The 18,384-nt window shown below is 48.2% G+C and overlaps 1 long non-coding RNA gene across 3 annotated transcripts; it reads right to left on the bottom strand.

Moving 5' to 3' along the window:
• Window positions 1-4,881: 4,881 nt before the first annotated feature.
• LOC123187600 (uncharacterized) lies at window positions 4,882-16,576 on the bottom strand. 3 transcript variants are annotated; one of them, XR_006494049.1, is made up of 7 exons: window positions 16,410-16,576; window positions 15,842-15,992; window positions 14,927-15,091; window positions 14,222-14,328; window positions 13,421-13,526; window positions 6,138-6,243; window positions 4,882-5,189 (listed from the first exon to the last, which is right to left on the bottom strand). It is a non-coding gene; the product is annotated as an uncharacterized lncRNA (long non-coding RNA). The 3 variants fall into 3 exon arrangements; XR_006494050.1 differs by having other exon boundaries at window positions 16,284-16,569; XR_006494048.1 differs by having other exon boundaries at window positions 15,842-15,971; window positions 16,410-16,569.
• Between the last annotated feature and the right edge of the window lie 1,808 nt (window positions 16,577-18,384).

Below are 18,384 nucleotides of genomic sequence, written 5' to 3'. Positions count from 1 at the left end.
TTATTAGCACCCCTCTTATTTTGGGCTAAGTTTTACATAATTCATCAAAAGCACATACCAATAAGGTCACAACGCACTTTATTTGTCCGGAATTTTAATAACTTTGAAAGTAGAAACTTTTGCAGCTTGCACTTTCATGTTGCCACCTTGGACGCTCCTGCATCAGGCAGCCGCACGCCACACTCCCGCGCTCACCGTTGGACGCCCCTGCCTCAGCCGACTACTCACAATCTTGTGTTGCCAGCCATCCGCATCACTGTGTGTGACACCCCACACCGGTGAGCTCTCCGCTCTCTAGGGTTTAAAGAGGAACTAAGGGAACGACGAAGCGGAACATCTGTGTTCAAGTTGGAAATGATTTAAGGGTATGAAATAGCTACGTCACTCGCAACATGTCGGCTTGGGGATGGCCTCCAATATTCGCCAAACCTATTCCACGGGTAGTGCGTCAGGAGAGCTCCTCGTTGGCGCCTTATGCGCCAGTAGACGAAACCGGCGCCTGCGCGGCTGGCTTCATGGGCCAGCCCAAGAACGCGCCAACGGAGATCTCGCACGATGCGCGCTTCCTGGCTTTCCCTGCTTCGATCATTTCGTTTACTGAAAAGAAGAAAAAACTCAATCTTTTCATGGTAGACCGGACAACCATTGGCCATTGACTTTCAAAAAAAAAATCTAAATTTCAGAAAACAGAATTCAAAAAATAAAATGCTCACATATTCTTAAAAGTTCACTGATTCTCAAAATAAAATCATCAAACTTTCAAAAAAAGTTCACCAATTTCAAAAAAGTTCACCGATTTTGAAAAAAAGTTCATCAATTTTGGACAAAAGTTCACAAAATTTTCAAAAAGTTCATCAAATTTGAAAACAGTTCATCAATTTTAAAAAGTTCATCTACTTTCAAGGAAAAAGTTCACGTATTTGAAAAAAAGTTCATCTACTTTCAAGAAAAAAGTTCACGAGTTTCTTTTGCAATTGTTTTTCACGAATTTGAAAACAAAGAAAGAAGGAGGCAAAGAAAAGGGAAAACAACCACTATGCAAACACACCTAGTCGGTTGGTCTGGTGGTTTCGTGGTCTTACTCGGAAGAAGAGCGTCGTGGGTTTGAATCCTGCCTCGCAATCTTTTTGCGGGACCAACTAGTTAACGAGCGCTCCTTCGGAAGCCTCGCAACGATCAGCGTCAGTTGGTGCGCTCTTAGCCATTCGCCACGTGTCGCGCTCTGGACGTTTCCTTCGGATTTTGTTTTTTTATTTTTCCACGCGCATTTTCGGATTTTTAAATGGTTTTTTTGGGGGGTTTTCGACGTTTTGGTTTTCCCCCGGTCTTTCTTAGCTTTTCGATCAAAAAATTCGAAAAAAAACTTTTGCGCGAAAAAACCCGTTTTCTTTTTTTTTTCTTTCACGAAAGTCACGGTTTTTTTCCGCGAGAGGCACGGTTGTGCTTTAGCGAGAGTCACGGCCGTGCCTTTCGGATACGAAAAAAACGCGTTTTCTGTTTTTTTTTCTTTCGCGAGAGTCACGGTTTTGCTTCCGCGAGAGGCACGGTTGTGTTTTCGCGAGAGTCACGGCCGTGCCTCTCGGAAAGGGAAAAACAAAACGTGTTTTCTGTTTTTTTTTCTTTCGTGAGAGTCACGGTTTTGCTACCGCCAGAGGCACGTTTGTGCTTTCGCGAAAGTCACGGCCGTGCCTCTAGGAAAGGGAAAAAAATACGCGTTTTTTGTTTTTTTTCTTTCGCGAGAGTCACGGTTTTGCTTTCGCAAGAGGCACGGTTGTGCTTTAGCGAGAGTCACGGCCATGCCTATCGGAAACGCGTTTTTTGTTTTTTCCTTCCACGAGAGTCACGGTTTTGCTTCCACGAGAGGCACGGGCGTGCCTTTTTCGGAAAGGAAAAAAAACGTGCTCACGGTTCGGTTTTTTCGCCCTGTTTTTTTCGTCCGGTTTTTTTTGTGAAAAAAAAGTTCATCAAAACCTATCAACATGAGATCTAGTTTTGAAGATCTCGGCGCGAGGAATCCAATGGTGAAAACGGTTCGAAATTTGAACGCACAGTTTAAGAGATAATACGTTTTGAATAAACGGATCTACCAAAAAAGGGAAAACTCCCAGGTTGCGACAAGTAGCGCGCTGCATGTGCGCCACTTGTCGCGACCTGGAAAAGTGGAGTGTTCTTTGCAACAAGTACTCCTTAATTAGTGATTTCGTCTTTTTGCAGTTTATTATAGAAATTAAAAAAAGGCAAAACAAAGTGGGATGGGCCGGCCAGCTAGAAAACAAAGCGTACTGGAGGGGTGTGTGCCCTGTACCAAATGGCCTGTATTCGGCGCTTAAGGCGCCGAATAGGATTTTGCGTGCATCAGGGGCTTACCTATCGTCAAGAGGTGCCGTAGTGGGCTGATTCAGTACGGGTCAGGCTAATTAATTTCTTATTTTTTCATGTTAATTAATTAATTAAAATTTATATTTAATTAAAAACACCATGATTTTCAAAAAAAATATTAAAACAGTATAAAAAAGAGTGAATTCCACTTTTTACCCTGTAGTTGTGTACATTTGGGACACTAAAGTGAAAATTCGTCTAGAATACCCCTTTTGAAAGATTTGAACCCTCATTTTTTTATGCGTGTCCATCAGACAAGGTGTGAGGTGACACACGGGATCCAAAAATATGTGGACGACGACGAGGAATGGAACAGATGGACAAGAGAAGTCTGGATATGATTGTCAATGACGCCCTCCGATTTTTTTTAGGAATCATTGATGTAACATGCTGATCCTATCTAACAAAAACAAGGAAAGTGCAAAACTAGGGTAAAACCGTGTTAAAAGTCTCCAAACTCTGATATTTCGATAGAAATTTCACTAAATGGGGTAATATGTGTCATAAATGTACGACTACAGGGTAAAAAGTAAAATTCACTATATAAAAAATGTTAACACATTAACTACGACTGTTGATAGAGTTCAAAAAAATGTTCTTACCATGAAAAGTATTTCTGCAACTCAAACAAATGTATGTGGAAATTTTGAAAAAATGTTTATAAAATATGAAAAAAGTTTGAATATAAAATTCTTTTGTAGAATTTAAAAACATACGTGAAATTTTAAGTAAATGTTCCCGTGTTTCAAAAAACTGTTTATGAGATTTTAAAATTCTATTTATACAATGTAAAAAATTGTTCATGTAGATTTAGAAAAACAATTAACATGTATTTAAAAAATATTAACCATGTATTCAAGAAAGTGTTCAAAACATGTATAGTAAACTAAAAATGTATACCGTGTATTTGAAAAATGTTCAACGTGTGTCAAAAGAAATTCACGTGTACGCTAAAATTTATAATGTGCACTGAAGAAAGGTAGAAGTGTGTTAAAAAACCCAATGAAAATTGACAAAGGAGCAAAAAGGAAAATTGAAGGATATCAAAGAAAAACAAATAGAAAAATAAAAACTGAGAAAAAACAAAGAAAACCCGTGAAAAATAAATAAATAGATAAAAAAAGAAAAACTGATAAGAACAAGAAAAGAAAGAAACAAAACAAAGAAAAAAGAAATATCAAAGAAAACCGAGGAAGAAACAAAAACAAGTGAAAAACAAAAAAAGAAAAGAACAAAAAAAACTGATGCGAACAAGCAATGGGAACATAGGCAGCCTATAAGAACGTGCGACCGAGCTAAATGGGTTGGCCCAGAAATGACGTGCGAGGGGGAATGCTTTAAGCGAACCAGCCTACATCTTGCTTTAACCGAGATATAGCTCGTCATCTGGAATTCGAACCAAGGACCTTCAGGTCGTTGGCACCCTGCGCTCCTTCCTCACCATGTCCATGTAATGGGCACGGCCTCATCGATGAACATGGTGCAATACATCGACAAGGGTGGCGCGGAGGAGGAGGCTGGCGTTGGCTCGTCGTTGTCTGCATCCTCCATTGAGACGTCGCCGTCCTCAGGTTGCCTGCTGGCGGCAATGGCGGCCATCTCCTTCTGGTCCGGCGTCAACTTGTTCCAGAAAGCGTGCGGAAAGGGGCAAGAGGCGGACGACCGCAGCTATGATCGGGGCACCAGTTAATATAGCAATGGTGGACCGCAAAGGGACGGGCGGGTGACGCCGAAGTAGCCACCTCAACAACCGCGTTCTATTAATGTGGGTGACAAACGAACGAACAGACGACAGTCGTATAGTTTGAATGCAGAGCAGTCGCGGGCATCGGGAAGTGGCAACGCTCAGCGCGTCGCTTTAATGCCAGTGTCAGTGAGCAGTTGCTTCCGCTCTAGCCAAGCACGAATGCGGACGCTGACGCTCTGAAACGGCGCCGAGGAAATGCGCGCGTGCAAGAAAGTGGGTTTGGGTGGGTTAGGACGGCCCTCCACATTTGTCTCTGATTTGCAAAAGAAAACATGTCCGAACTGCCATGCAGACCAATACAGGATTGTTGGATGACTTCTGCAGTCCAAACGCGTCCGCTCTAGCCAAGCACGAAGTCCAAACGCGTCCACTCTAGCCAAGCACGAATGCGGACACTGACGCTGTGAAACGGCGCCGCAGAAATGCGCACGTGCAAGGAAGTGGGTTTGGGTGGGTTAGGACGGCCCCCACATTTGTCTCTGATTTGCAAAAGAAAACATGTCCGGACTGCCATGCAGACCAATACAGGATTGTTGGATGACTTCAGCAGTCCAAACACGGACGGTTTACGGTCGTCGTTGGAGATGCCATTATCAAACATCAGTTAGCATAGTGTAGGGTAGCCGTTGGGACCAAACAATTGCAGAAGAAACTAGAGATCAAACAAACGTATGATATCATGCAGAAATGTGAGGCTCTAACAAGTGTACTCTACTTTAAAACCAAGAAGATATCATGCAGACAGCTTCAAGTTGTTTCACACAAGAGCACATATCCATCAGTGATGAACAATTCATATACAGTACAATACATAGAGTTTCACGGCAAGCACCAGTCCAATCACTCTGTATTCATATACAATACATGAACCCTGCTCACTGAACCAAACTGAATCAATCAAACGCAGCCTCGTTCTAACTGTCAAATATTCAACCGTTTGCATCAATTAACTCAAATACTCAAAAGCAGTAGCATCCTCTTGCCACCAAATACAATAGGGAATGGTCAGGCCACCATATATATAGAGCTGGCATCAGGAGTTCTCTAGCTACATCATACATGCCTGCAAGCAAAACAAGAAGCGGAGTTAAATGCTATACAGGGAACATAATTAGATATCAACGATCTTAGCACAACGATATGGAGAAATAGGGGTGTTATCTTAGATACTGCCAGAGTGAGTGTTAATAAGTTCAAATTGATTGCTTAATCACTACTACATCTATTCCTAAATATAAGACAATTTTTGCAGTTCAAATTGTACTGCAAAAATATCTTATACTCTCTTGTTCAATGCATTATTTAGGAACAGAGGGCGTAGAAATAAACAACCAAAATTTGAAAAATGAGCTAAGCACCCTCTTGTTCAATGCAAGGCGGTGAGAAGGGCTCGCCTCTACTTCTAGCGTCGATGCCAGAAGTGAGACTGGAATTTAACCTGCTAACCACCCATTGATTAGGATTAAAATCCTGGCACCCCTATTTAAGCGCCCCATTGTAGATGCCCTTACAACTCCCAGATTTCTCGCATCCTAAATTATTCCCGTAGCTACTTAAGACTCCAACACACAAGCACACAGCAACCACAAACTGAAATACCATCCATTCATCAGTACCAAAACAACCTCCTTTAGCTAGTATAAGTGACCATCAACCACACACGCATCTACAGCAGGACCAAATATGATAAGAGTATCAATTAGAACCAAACTTGTCATCATCAACCTACGCAAATTGCAGAACTTGATCATACTCCTACACAAGAACCTCGAGTCTAGTGGCATCAAGCAAGCAGTAAACCAAACCCATGATGGACCTCACAACACTAGTTTGGTTTCACAACCAGAATAGAAATTACAATCATACATGAGCATAGAAACCATCTTTCAACTCATGGTCACTTTGGTTCACAAATGAACTTTGTAACAAAAGAACGATATTATATATTCACTAAAAAAACATAAGCATAAACTGGAGGGAAAACCTCAGTCTAGAGGAGCAGAGGCAAGACCTTGTGTGAGTCGAGGTCACCCTGGACTCGACCATGTCCTCATCGTGCTCGTCGGCTTGGGCTTGGGGTCCTGTTCATCCTCCTAGTCCATGGAGCTAGGCACCTGCTGTAACAAATCGAGCCAGGCACAGAAAACTATTTTATTTTAGGTAACAAAAACAGTGAGCGCCTAGATGAGGGACAAGCTGGCTGAAATACCAATTCAGTACCAAAACAACGTCCTTAGATAATAAGTGACCATCAGGAACTACACAAGCACCATGCAGCAGGAGCAAAGACAAGCTTAGCTAGTGCGTGCACACATGCATCACACGCGTCCAAATATGAAATGAACTGGAACTTGAAACTGTTAGGAAATATGCAACTTGTATTCCCATGAGGCCATTGTTAGAGTACGTAATGGGCCTGGGCTGGCGGTATAGCTCATTAGTCTTAGGGTTAATTAGAGATAAGGGTCGCTTGCTTAGGGGTCAAGTAAGCCTTGCTTGGGAGTCATGTAAACCTCTCTATATAAACAGAGGAGATGTATCAATCTAATCAAGCAAGAATTAAGAAGAAAATCCCTTCCCTTTTGCCCGGCCGTGGGCAAAAAGGCCCCCGGACGGCCCTCTCGCGCCCTCCTTCTAGCAGCGTCATAACAATTTGGTATCAGCTAGCTTCGGTTCAATCATGTCTTCACCGCCGCCCAACCCGTCTCTTCCGCGACCACCACGACCGTCGCCCCGCTCCTGCCCGCGTCGGGATCCTTCGTTGTGCCCGCCCCACCGTCCTCACCCCGGAGGAGGTGTCCGCCCCGCCGTCCTCACCCCGGAGGAGGTGTCCAAGGCGCTGCGGGACCTAACCCAGGCGGTCCAGGAGATCCGCCTATTCTTGGCCGGGTCCTACGGGCCGCACCCGGCTGCGCCGCCCATCGCCGCCATGGCTGCCGTGGCAGCCGCTGCACCAGGCGGCCTCCGCCGCGCTCGCCGGGCCGTTGCAGCTGCCACCACCGCCCAGCCCTGGCTGCAATGGCAGCCGCCGCTCCTGGCGGCCTCCGCCGCGCCCGGCGCTCCGCCGCAGCAGCCGCTGCCCCAGGGCGTCCCCGCCGCGCTCGTCGGGCCGCTGCAGCTGCCATCCACTGCCACCACCACCCCGCCCTAGCTACAGTGGTAGCCGCCGCTCCTGGCGGCCTCCGCCGCGCCCGGCGCTCCGCTGCAGCAGCCACCGCCGGTCAGCTCCGGCCCCGCATCGAACGCGCCGGCGGGAGTCCCGATCCACCAGATCAAGTTCCCGTCGTCGCCATTACCGCTTTCCCAGGGCGTCCCCATCCAGCAGATCAAGTTCCCGCCGTCGCCGTCACCGCTTCCGGCTTGGATCACTACCCGCCACGTGTCGGCGGCGGTGAGGCTGCAGGCTGCTGCGCGCGGCCTCCTAGCGCGTCGGCATGTGTGGGAGATGCGTGGCCTGCAGCTGCCGCTCCTCCCAGCTGTGCTTCGTTGCGCAAAGGACCTCGATCTCGTCCGCTGCGTCGGGGATCTTGGGCGTGCTGTTTTCCCCGCAGGCAGCGACCTCAAAGTCTGCAACATCGGCGGCTGGGGGGCGCACCCCTCCTCGTCATTCTCCATCGCAAGCCCTCCACTATTCTCTGTGCGGTGCAGACCAGCAGCCGTCCGGCGGGGAGAAGGCAGGGTGTCACCAACAGGAGCGCACAGCATAGCACCACTGCATTCCACCGGCCGTCGCGAGGACATCTCTGCTGGTCGCTCTTGCAACCACTTCCAGGTGGCCATACACATGCACTCCTTTTGTCCACATGGTGTCCATGGGATCCAGGTGGCTGTACACATGACGTCCGACGTGCAGATGGTGTCCACTTTTTGTTAAGGGGTCCAAAATAAATCGTCCCAGTCCATTTCAAGTTGAGAGTAATAAAACAAGCTGAGATGTCAAAGGCTTGTTTTTAGGTGTTAGGTTTGTGTTGCGTCGAGTCATGGTTATAAGTTGGTTAGGCTGCAGCTCGAGGACAAGCTGCATGTCCAGATGGGGTGTAGTGTTAGAGTACGTAATGGGTCTAATGGGCCTAGGCTGGCGGTATAGCCTGTTAGTCTTAGGGTTAATTAGAGATAAGGGTCGCTTGCTTAGGGTCAAGTAAGCCTTGCTTGGGAGTCAAGTAAACCTCTTATATAAAGAGAGGAGATGTATCAATCTAATCAAGCAAGAATTAAGAAGGAAATCCCTTCCCTCTTGCCCGGCCGTGGGCAAAAAGGCCCCCGGCCGGCCCTCTCGCGCCCTCCTTCTAGCAGCGCCATAACAGCCATAGGCCAGTATATATACATGTACAGGTGCAGGAATTATGCAGAAGACCCCTTATACAATGGGGTAAATACAAAAGGCTACATGGCTATATATAGTACTCTAACACCCCCCGTCAAACTCATGGTGGATAAACAACACTGAGTTTGGAGAGATAGAAGCCATGCTGTGCTCTAGTCTGGGCCATCGTAAAGAAATCCGCCAACTATAACTCGGAAGGCACATACTGAAGACCAATAACCTGATCCTGCACACCAGCACGCACATAAAAAGCATCAACACCAATATGCTTGGTGAGCTCATGCTTCACAGGGTCGCGTGCAATGCTGCACCTGTACTGTCAGATAGTAGAAGAGTAGGTGTAGTGACAGAAACGCCAAAGTCCTGAAGCAACCACCGTAACTCAGCCTCTGCACTCGAACGGGAAACTGCAGTCTGTTTTTTCATCTTCCAGGCAATGAGAGAACCACCAAGAAAAATACAGTAAGCAGAAAGTGAACGGCGATCCAAGGGATCACTAGCCCACGTAGCATCTGAATAGGCCTGAAGCTGTAATGAACCGGAGCGAGGAAAGAACAGACGGTGAGAGATCGTGCCACGAAGATATCGAAGAACAAAGGAGGTGACTATAGTGAACCGAAGTGGGAGCAGAGACAAACTGACTCAGAATATGGACTGGATAAGAGATATCCGGACGAGTGACAGCAAGATAGACAAGACTCCCAACAAGATGACGATAACGCGTCGGGTGAGACAAGGGGTCACCATCAGTATCGCGGAGGTGAACATTGAGCTCCATGGGAGTCTCAACAGTTCGGTCATCAGTAAGAGCAGCACGAGCAAGAAAATCCTGGATATACTTTTCCTGGGAAATGAAAAGGCCATTAAAGGTAGAAGAGACTTCGATCCCAAGAAAGTAGCGAAGAAGGCCAAGATCAAACATAAGAAATTGCTCACTAAGACAGGCCTTCACAAAGGCAATATGCTCGAGGTCGTCACCAGTGATGATCATGTCATCGACATAGAGAAGAAGAAGAGTCCGACCACGAGCTGAAAGGTGGACAAACAACGCTGGATCATGAGCACTCGCTATAAAACCAGCGGCAGTCACCACAGAGGCAAAACGCTCAAACCAGGCTCGAGGGGCTTGCTTAAGGCTATAGAGAGAGCGACGAAGATGGCATACCATGCCATCAGGAACAGAATACCCAGGTGGAGGCTGCATGTAAACCTCCTCACGTAGCTCACCATTAAGAAAGGCATTCTTAACATCAAGCTAAGACACAGACCAGTGATGCATAGAGGTCACGGCAAGTGTGCAAATAGTGGTCATATGGGCCACAGGAGAAAAAGTCCCATCGTAATCACGACCATGCTCCTGCTGAAAGCCACAAGCCACAAGACGAGCTTTGTAGCGCTCAAGAGAACCATCAGAGCGGGTCTTAACATTGTAGACCCACTTACAAGTGATTGGACGAACACCAGGAGGAAGAGAAACAAGGTCCCATGTGCCGGTGCGCTCAAGAGCAGCAAGCTCGTCTGCCATCGCAAACTGCTATTCAGGATGAACAGCAGCTTGCCGATAAGAAGTCGGCTCAAGAACAGCAGCACCAGCGCTTGGAAAACCAAGGCGATCAACAGGCGAAAGCGGACGAGGACGCAAGCCATACATAGGCTGAGAGGACGAAGATGGCACATCAGAAGTAGATGGCTCATCAGTAGATGTATCCACAACACATGGACGACCGAGTGTAATACTGAGGAAAAGATGGAATAATACGAGGAATAGCCGAGGTAGACTCAGGGGATGGAGACGAAGAAGTCACCGGGATGAAGGTGCAGAATCCTGTGACAAGCGAAATGAGGAAACCATAGGAGATGGTGACATCAGATCTGCAATAGTGGGAGAAGCAAGGGCAACAGGACGGGCGTGCAAGGGCTCAACGGGAGTGATAGGTGTGCCAGGAAAAGTGAGGAAAGATATATCCTCTACTGAAAAGGTCGAGGAAGATGGACGCGGGTAGAAGGGACCAGACTCATCAAAAGTCACATCCCGAGAAATACACATCCGACGACCGACAGGATCCCAACAACGATAGCCCTTATGCTCATCGCTATAACCTAAGAATACACACTCAACCGACTGAGCAGACAGTTTGGTGCGTTCCCGAGGGGCAAGAAGAACATAGCAACTGTAACCAAACAAACGAAGCGCCGAGTAATCGGGAGAACGATCAAAGAGACGCTCGAAAGGAACGCCACCCTGCAAAGCAGTGGACGGCTGAAGGTTGATGAGATAGGCGGAAGTGGAGACAGTCTCGGCCCAAAAGTGAGGCGGAAGAGAGGTGGCAATCATTATCGCACGAGCCGTCTCAAGAAGGTGATGATGCTTGCGCTCAGACACGCCATTCTAAGCATGAGCACCAGGACAAGAGAACTGGGCAAGAGTACCCTGCTTGGCAAGGACTCCACGCAACATCTTGGAGATATACTCTCCAGCAGAGTCAGCACGAAAAACACGAATAGGCGTAGAGAACTGAGTGTGAACCATGGCAGCAAAACGCTGATAGATAGATAACACCTCACTACGAGAAGACATAAAATATATCCAGGTGTATCTGGAGAAATCATCTATAAAGATAATATAGTAGCGATGACATCCTTTCGAGGCAAATGGAGCTGGACCCCATACATCGAAGTGAACAAGGTCAAAAGGACGCTGAGACACAGCGTCGCTATGAGGATAAGGTAACTGGACCTGTTTACCAAGCCGACAACCCTGACAGTCTAAAGACACACTACTGGAGACGGATCCAAGAAGACCACGTCGAATTAAGGATGAGAGACGAGAGCCACACAAGTGACCCAGGCGATGATGCCACTGCTGAAAAGAGCTGGTAGACAAGGCAACGGAGGGGGAAAGACTGGCGGCGGTGGCAGCGGAGGGAAGGTGAAGCCAGTCAAGCTCCCAGAGACCCTGAGAGCCACGACGCCGTGGGCCAGCACCAAGGAGAGCAGCAATGTAACGGTCTAGAACAGAACATGAGTCAAAGTCAAGAATGACCCGACAACCAGAGTCAACAACCTGACCACCAGAAATAAGCTGCATGGCAAGTCGAGGAACATGAGCAACATTAGGAACATGAAAAGATGAAGTGCTAAAAATGCCTCGACCATTAACCGGGAGGGAGGTACCATCAGCAGTAAGAACATGAACAGGAGAATCAAGAGCTCGAATAGAAGACAAAGTGGATGAATCATGAGTCATATGAAAAGATGCTCCAGTATCAAGAATCCACGGAGATGTACCTGACTGTGTTGAAGGTGGTCTCACATTGCCAGAAGAGTCGGTAGCAGAACCAGTAGAACCTGTCGGTGAAGAACCAGAGGAAGCGGCTAGCAGGTATCGAAGTCGCGTAATCTCCTGCTCAGTCAGGGGCTCAACTGAAGAGGTGGACGTAGATGCACCCGTGGAAGCCGCTAGAGGAGACGGTATAGCATAAACATCGTCGTCTGCAGAGGCCGATGAAGAAGACGAGGGTGCATGTAGACAAGCCCCAAGCGCCAAGAGAACGCGTGTGTCGATGGAGTCATATGCACCAGCACAGCCGGTGAAAGTCACAAGAGAAGTCGGTGTAGAGTGACAAACACCATGTGCGGAGGTTGCGAGAGGAGTCGCTGAATAGTGACCGTCTGTAGAAGTCGACATAAAGCAATCATCACCATCGGTTGTAAGAGTCGACATAAAGCAACCATCACCATAAGAACTCCGAGGAAACAACGGAGGAGCACCAAGCACCAAGAGACAGCACATGTGCGATACGGGATCAATGTAGGGAACACCATCAACAGTCATCAGGCAACCAGAGAGATGCATACTCGAGGATTATTTTTTACTCCCGCAATCGGCGGCTGCGGCTGAGGCACCACGCAGCACCAACGAGCAGTAGTAGCACCGCGTAGGAGCACGTACACCGCCAGATCAAGAGGAACTAAGGAGACAACACGTAGCAGCAAGTAGCACGTAGCAGCACCAGGTAGGAGCCGTACACTCCTTTGTTTTTTATGAAGAAACGAGCTGGGGCTGGAGGCTTGGAACGGCAACAGCGGACAGACACCTCAGACTGAAGTCTTGGGCTGTGGAGGGTGACCCAGCAGGCGGGCGGCGTCACACACGAGCAGCTCAAGCGCCAAGCGGAGCGAGTGGATCAAGGCGACCCGATCTGGATCGAGGGCGCGACCCAATCTGGATAGGTAGATAGATCGGGGCAGCAGCGGCCAACGGAAAACCGGGTGCGGACGAACACAACGGCGATCGGGAGAGTTATGGTTGTGCGTACAACAGATGAGCAGCAGCAGTCGGCCGGAGAGAGGAGCAGCGGCAATCGACGCCGGAAATTGGATAGAAGAGCACGAGTTGCGCGCGCGAGAAAAAAAAACCTAGGGCTCTAATACCATGTTAGGAATATGGAACTTGTATTCCCATGACGCCATAGGCCAATATATATATATATGTAAAGGTGCAGGAATTATGCAGAAGACCCCTTATACAATGGGGTAAATACAAAAGGCTACATGGCTATATATATAGTACTCTAACAGAAACATGGAATGAGCTATATAAGCATTCTATATTATAACCAGGGAATGCAATGAGCTATGAAAATATGCGTGAGCAAAGGTGCAAGCCAGCAAGCATCTCCTATGTACACAGTACCAAAGCAAAGTAACTCCAGTTAATGTCTATTCTACCAGTACAGCACAATCGAAACAGCAGGCTGCATAATAAAAGAAATAGAAGCCGTGAAGATTTTACGGACCAACATAACTCTCTCCAGCTAAACACTTGTAGGAGAGGTCCGGGTTCCAGCAGAGGCCGAAACAAACTAGAGGTTATTTATTTAGCACCAAGAACCCTAGAAGAGCGACCCCCGTAGTCGTGGCACGATGGACACAGGCTCAGAGCAAGCAACCAGAGGCAGGGAGCTCACCAAAGGTATTATGTAACCGATGCCGAGCAGGCAGCGGGTCAGTCCAACGGAAGAGCCTAGCACTGAGCACCCCCTGGATGAACCCCTTGTCCACTTTCTGCTGCTGCTGCACAAGAAGGAACAAATGGTTGTTGTGCTCAAATAGAAAAGAAAGACAAGAAATCATGTGCAAAACAACTTATATCCAACAGCAAGCAATTTTATTTTGGGTAAGAAAAACAGCAAGTACCTAGATGAGGTACAAGGTGGCTGGAATACCATTCATTCAGTAGCAAAAAAACTCCTTTCATAATAAGTGAACATCAAGAACTACACATGCATCATGCGTTAGGAGCAAATACAAGCTTGGCTAGTGCGTGAGCATCAATCAACCAGACCAGCACACAAGATCAAATACAAAATGAATTGGAACCATATATATAATTGAAACATGGAATGGGCTATAAAAGCATCATACAATCAGGGAATGCAATGAGCTTTAAAAGTGTGCTTGAGCAAATGTGCAAACCAGCAAGCATCTCCTATGTGCACACTACCAAACCAGAGTAACTCTCCAGATCATGTTTATTCTAGTTGTACAGCACAACAGAAACCGTATGCTTCATAAATAAAAGAACGGAAAACCCATGAAGTTACTACGGACCAGCATAGCTCTCTCTGGTTAAATACTTGTACGAGAGGGTCGGGTTCCAGCGGAGGCCGAAACAAACTAGAGCTTATCTATTTCACAGTAAGATCCTAGAAGAGCGATGCCCGTGGTCGTGGCTCGATGGCCACGAGCCCGGAGCACAGGGAGCTCACCATGGCTGTTATGTAACCGATGCCGAACAGGCAGCGGGTCCAACGGAAGCATTGCCTTCCTCTTCTTCTTCACTGTCCAACACTGAATACTCATCTACAAGTTGTGCCTGTATGAGATAAAGCCTTGTCAGCCCAAGCACTGCATCACCATTTTACTGTAACTACACACTCTGTATATGAGAAATCTGAAGCTTTCATTTCTATATATACACATGACTGTCTAAAAATCCATAACACAAGCTGGATCATCTGGAAAACAATTTGATTTCTGAAAATCAATAACACTAGCAGACCTGCTAAGCAAAGAAGGTTCAATAGTGAATTATGTACCAATAAGAGTGAATAGCAGGTCACTTGGTACATCACAAAATTATCGAGGAAGAAGAGTGTGGTTAATCAAAGAGCTGATGTACATGACATACTTATCGCCATACCTGAGTGTGCTGTACACGACATGAACAGGAGCTACATATATATATTCTATCAGTTGCTCCTCGAAGAGGTACATGTATGCATTGAGCATAGTTTAATTGCCAGGCAGACAAATGAGCAAATGAACAAACAGTAGCATGATGATTAAGAAAGGACTCTAGCAACCTAACCAGACATAGCCATGGAACGATGGCCATGAACCCAGAGCGACCACCATAGCCATGGCTCAAAGGCCACGAGCATCATCAGAGCAGAGGAGGGAGAGGAGCTCACCATGCCGATGCCAAACAGCACCACCGGCGGCAGCGGGTCTGTCCAACGGACAACGCCAAGGCCGAGCCTACCACCGCACACCTTGCCTGTCAGATGGTGTAGTTTCAGATCTCCCATTATTGGGTCCCGGTCGTCATCCTCATCCATGGACAGCGCCTGCTGCTCCTGGTTGATTGAACAAACAAACATAATGAGGACAACAAGGGAAACAAACTTAGCCTACACAAGGACGAAATATGATATAAATTTCGTCATGCAAAACAATGTCTATCCAACAGCAAGCAATTCTACTTTAGGTAATAATAAAAGTGAGCAGCTAGCTTAGGTACAAGGTGGCTGAAATACCATTCATCCAGTAGCAAAACAATCTCACTAGATAACACGTGACCATCAGGAAGTACACACACATCATGCAGCAGGAGCAAATACAAGGTTAGCTAGCACGTGAGCATCAATTAAGCACTCACGCATCACATATGATTAAATATGAAATGAATAGGAACCTTATGTAGTTGAAACGTGCAATGAGCTATAAAAGCATCATACAATCAGGGAATGCAATGAACTATAGAAGTATGCTAGAGCAAACGTGCAATCCAGCAAGCATCTCCTATGTACACACGCAGTACCCAACAGAAGTAACTCTCCAGATTATGTCTATTCTAGCTGTACAGCACAGCACAATCGAAACAGCAGGCTGCATAAATAAACAACAGCCGTGAAGATTCTAAGGATCGGCATAACTCTCTCCAGTTAAACACTTGTAGGAGAGGTCCAGATTGTGACAGAGGCCAAAACAAACTAGAAGTTATTTATCTAGCTGTAAGAACCCTAGAAGAGCGACAACCATAGTCATGCCTCGATGGCCCTGAATGAAACAACAACAGAGCAAGCAACCAGAGACGGAGAGCTCACCATGGGTGTTACGTAGCTGATGCCGAGCAGGCAGCGGGTGCGTCCAACGGAAGAGACTAGCACTGCACACCTCCTGGATGAACCCCTTGACTTCTATTAGAATCTGGAATACCATGGCATAGGACAGTGCCTGCATTCATATATATTTTCCCTGTTCAGTTCATAGCAAAACAATCTCATTAGATAACAAGTGACCATCAGGAACTAACTACACACACATCATGCAGCAGGAGTAAATACAAGCCTAAAATGGAATTCCTCCGTGATTTGTCAAGTGGAACTAGCAAAACAGTCGCAATTTTATGCTGCCATATTCAGCTGGTCCATACACAACAGAGAACCCTAACAATCTATCGCATACGTTGACTTTTGTTAGCGCGGACGAAACCCACGTCAAACAACAGAGAAGCTCAAGTCCATCAAATTAGCCGAAGGAACGCACCTCAAACGCTCGCCAAGACCACGAATCCGTGGGAGAAACCCACCTCAAACGCTGCCCAAGACCACAAATTCGCAACCCTAACCCTAAAATTACACAAATCCCTCGCTCCGGAAGCCCCTGACTCACCTAGCGGCCGCACCCCGACGGAACCCTCGAAAGGAAGAGAGCACAGCCACGGGCCGATTCCCCTGGCGGCGGCGGCGGCGCCTCCGTTCCCCGCCGATTCGCCTAGCGGCGGCGCCCGCTCGCCCGCTCGCTTGCCAGGAATCGTTACTGGAGTAGTAGTATTTTTTATTACCGACTAAAAAACGCACAGAATAAAAACAAAAACTTATGGGTCGGGTCCGATTCAGGGACCCGCAACCGCAACGCCACGTTTATCTCTCCAAAATCAAACCCCCCCTCTCCTCTCCCGCTTTTCTCCTCAGCTCCCTTCCTTCTCCCCTTCCTCCCTTCCATCCTTCCTTCCCCTAACCTTCCATTCCATCAAGAACCCGAGAGAGCGAGAGAGAGCGGCCATGGCGCCAGACGAGAGACGCCTCCCTGATCACCACCACCTCCCCTCCCCGTCGGGCTCTTCCGAGCAGGCAGGAGATGCCGCCGCGCCGCCGGCTGCCTCCCTCGAGGATCTCCAGGAAGCCTCCCGCGCCGCCGCGTTAGCGGGCGGTCCGGTGGACATGGCCACCCGCCCCGTCATCTTTCCCGTCGTCTGGGAGCTGGCTCCTATTGCGTACCTCCCGCGCGGAGACGTCTCCGGCGACACCGCTACTGCCGCGGTAAGCCTCGCTGATCAAGAACGGGACAAGTTCTTGAATCAAGAAACCCATGAACCCCAAGAAACTGAGGGTTTCCTTCGCACAGGTTCTTTCGGCCCCTGCTGCTGCTGTCACCGCGGGCGCACCGGTGACCGCACCTTCGACGTCGTCTTCCGTCGGACACACCGACGCCGCCGCCGCCGCTCCTGGGTACGTGGTTCTCCTCTCTGGAGACGGGGCCACGCTCCGCCTAGCCTCCGGCGAGCCCAACATTGCCAGGGTAAGCTGCCCGAACCGGATAAATTCGATCACGCAACCGATAACCGGCTGAGTTCGATCAATAGGTCGCGTTATCTTTTTTTGCACAGGTTGTTTCCGCCAGTGCTCTTTCTGTCACGGCGGGTGCACCTTCGGCGTCTTCTGGCGGCCACGGGGATGACATCCCCGCTGGCTACATGCTTCTTCTTCATGGTGACGAACCCACCGGGTACTCTTCGGTGGTGGCGCCGACCGCTGCTCCTGCTCCCCCGCCTCGACCGACCTACTTGTACCTTTTCTATGGCGACGAAGCAGACGACGGCACCATCACTACGCTCGCGGTAAGCCCCTATACTGAATTAGAACTGATGCAAGCACTATACTCAAAATTAGTACTAGCATGTGCTCATGTGTAGAGTAATTTATTTTCTTGCAGTTTGATTCCACGGCGACACTCATCGTCGACCCCGGCCGGTTCAGAGACGCCCGGAGGCATGGGCGTCGGGGAGTGGAACGGCAGCACCTCCCAGATTCTCGCGGCATTGGCTACTGTAAGTGAAAAAGCTGAACATTTTCTTTGTCATGTACTAGTACAAAGCAAAACATTGTTAAGTTGCAGCATGACAAGACGTAAGTTCTAACTTTTGTTGGATTGGTTTACGCAGCACATACTGGCGGCCACTGAGAGGACTCGGCCCGGCGTTCCCGTCGCCCCCGCTGCAGCTCAGGTAAACAAAACCATGCTTGTTACCAAATTCTTCAGTAGCTCGCCGATACCAAATTCTTCAGTAATAAAGGTTGCTGAAATTTGGCAATCATTGGCCTATTCATTACAGCATGACGCGATTGGGGCCGAGGAGGTGCCCGACACTTGTCGCCGGTGCGCACGCCGGGAGTCATCCTGGTTTGTCCCGTGTTGCGGTATCCAGCTCTGCGAGGATTGCAGTCAGATCCTCCCTCCCGAGTGCATCTGTGGCCTGGGAGTCCGCCCGGTTCCGTTCCCGCCCCGTTTCAGGACGCGTGACGGCCAGCCGGTGCCCCGCACCTTCGTGCAGCTCAGGTGGCCCGAGTGGCACATCTACCGATAC

Source organism: Triticum aestivum, chromosome 2A, assembly GCF_018294505.1.
Source record: "Triticum aestivum cultivar Chinese Spring chromosome 2A, IWGSC CS RefSeq v2.1, whole genome shotgun sequence".
In the NCBI taxonomy this organism is placed as follows: Eukaryota; Viridiplantae; Streptophyta; class Magnoliopsida; order Poales; family Poaceae; genus Triticum; species Triticum aestivum.
This window is presented reverse-complemented; position numbering and strand designations above follow the sequence as displayed.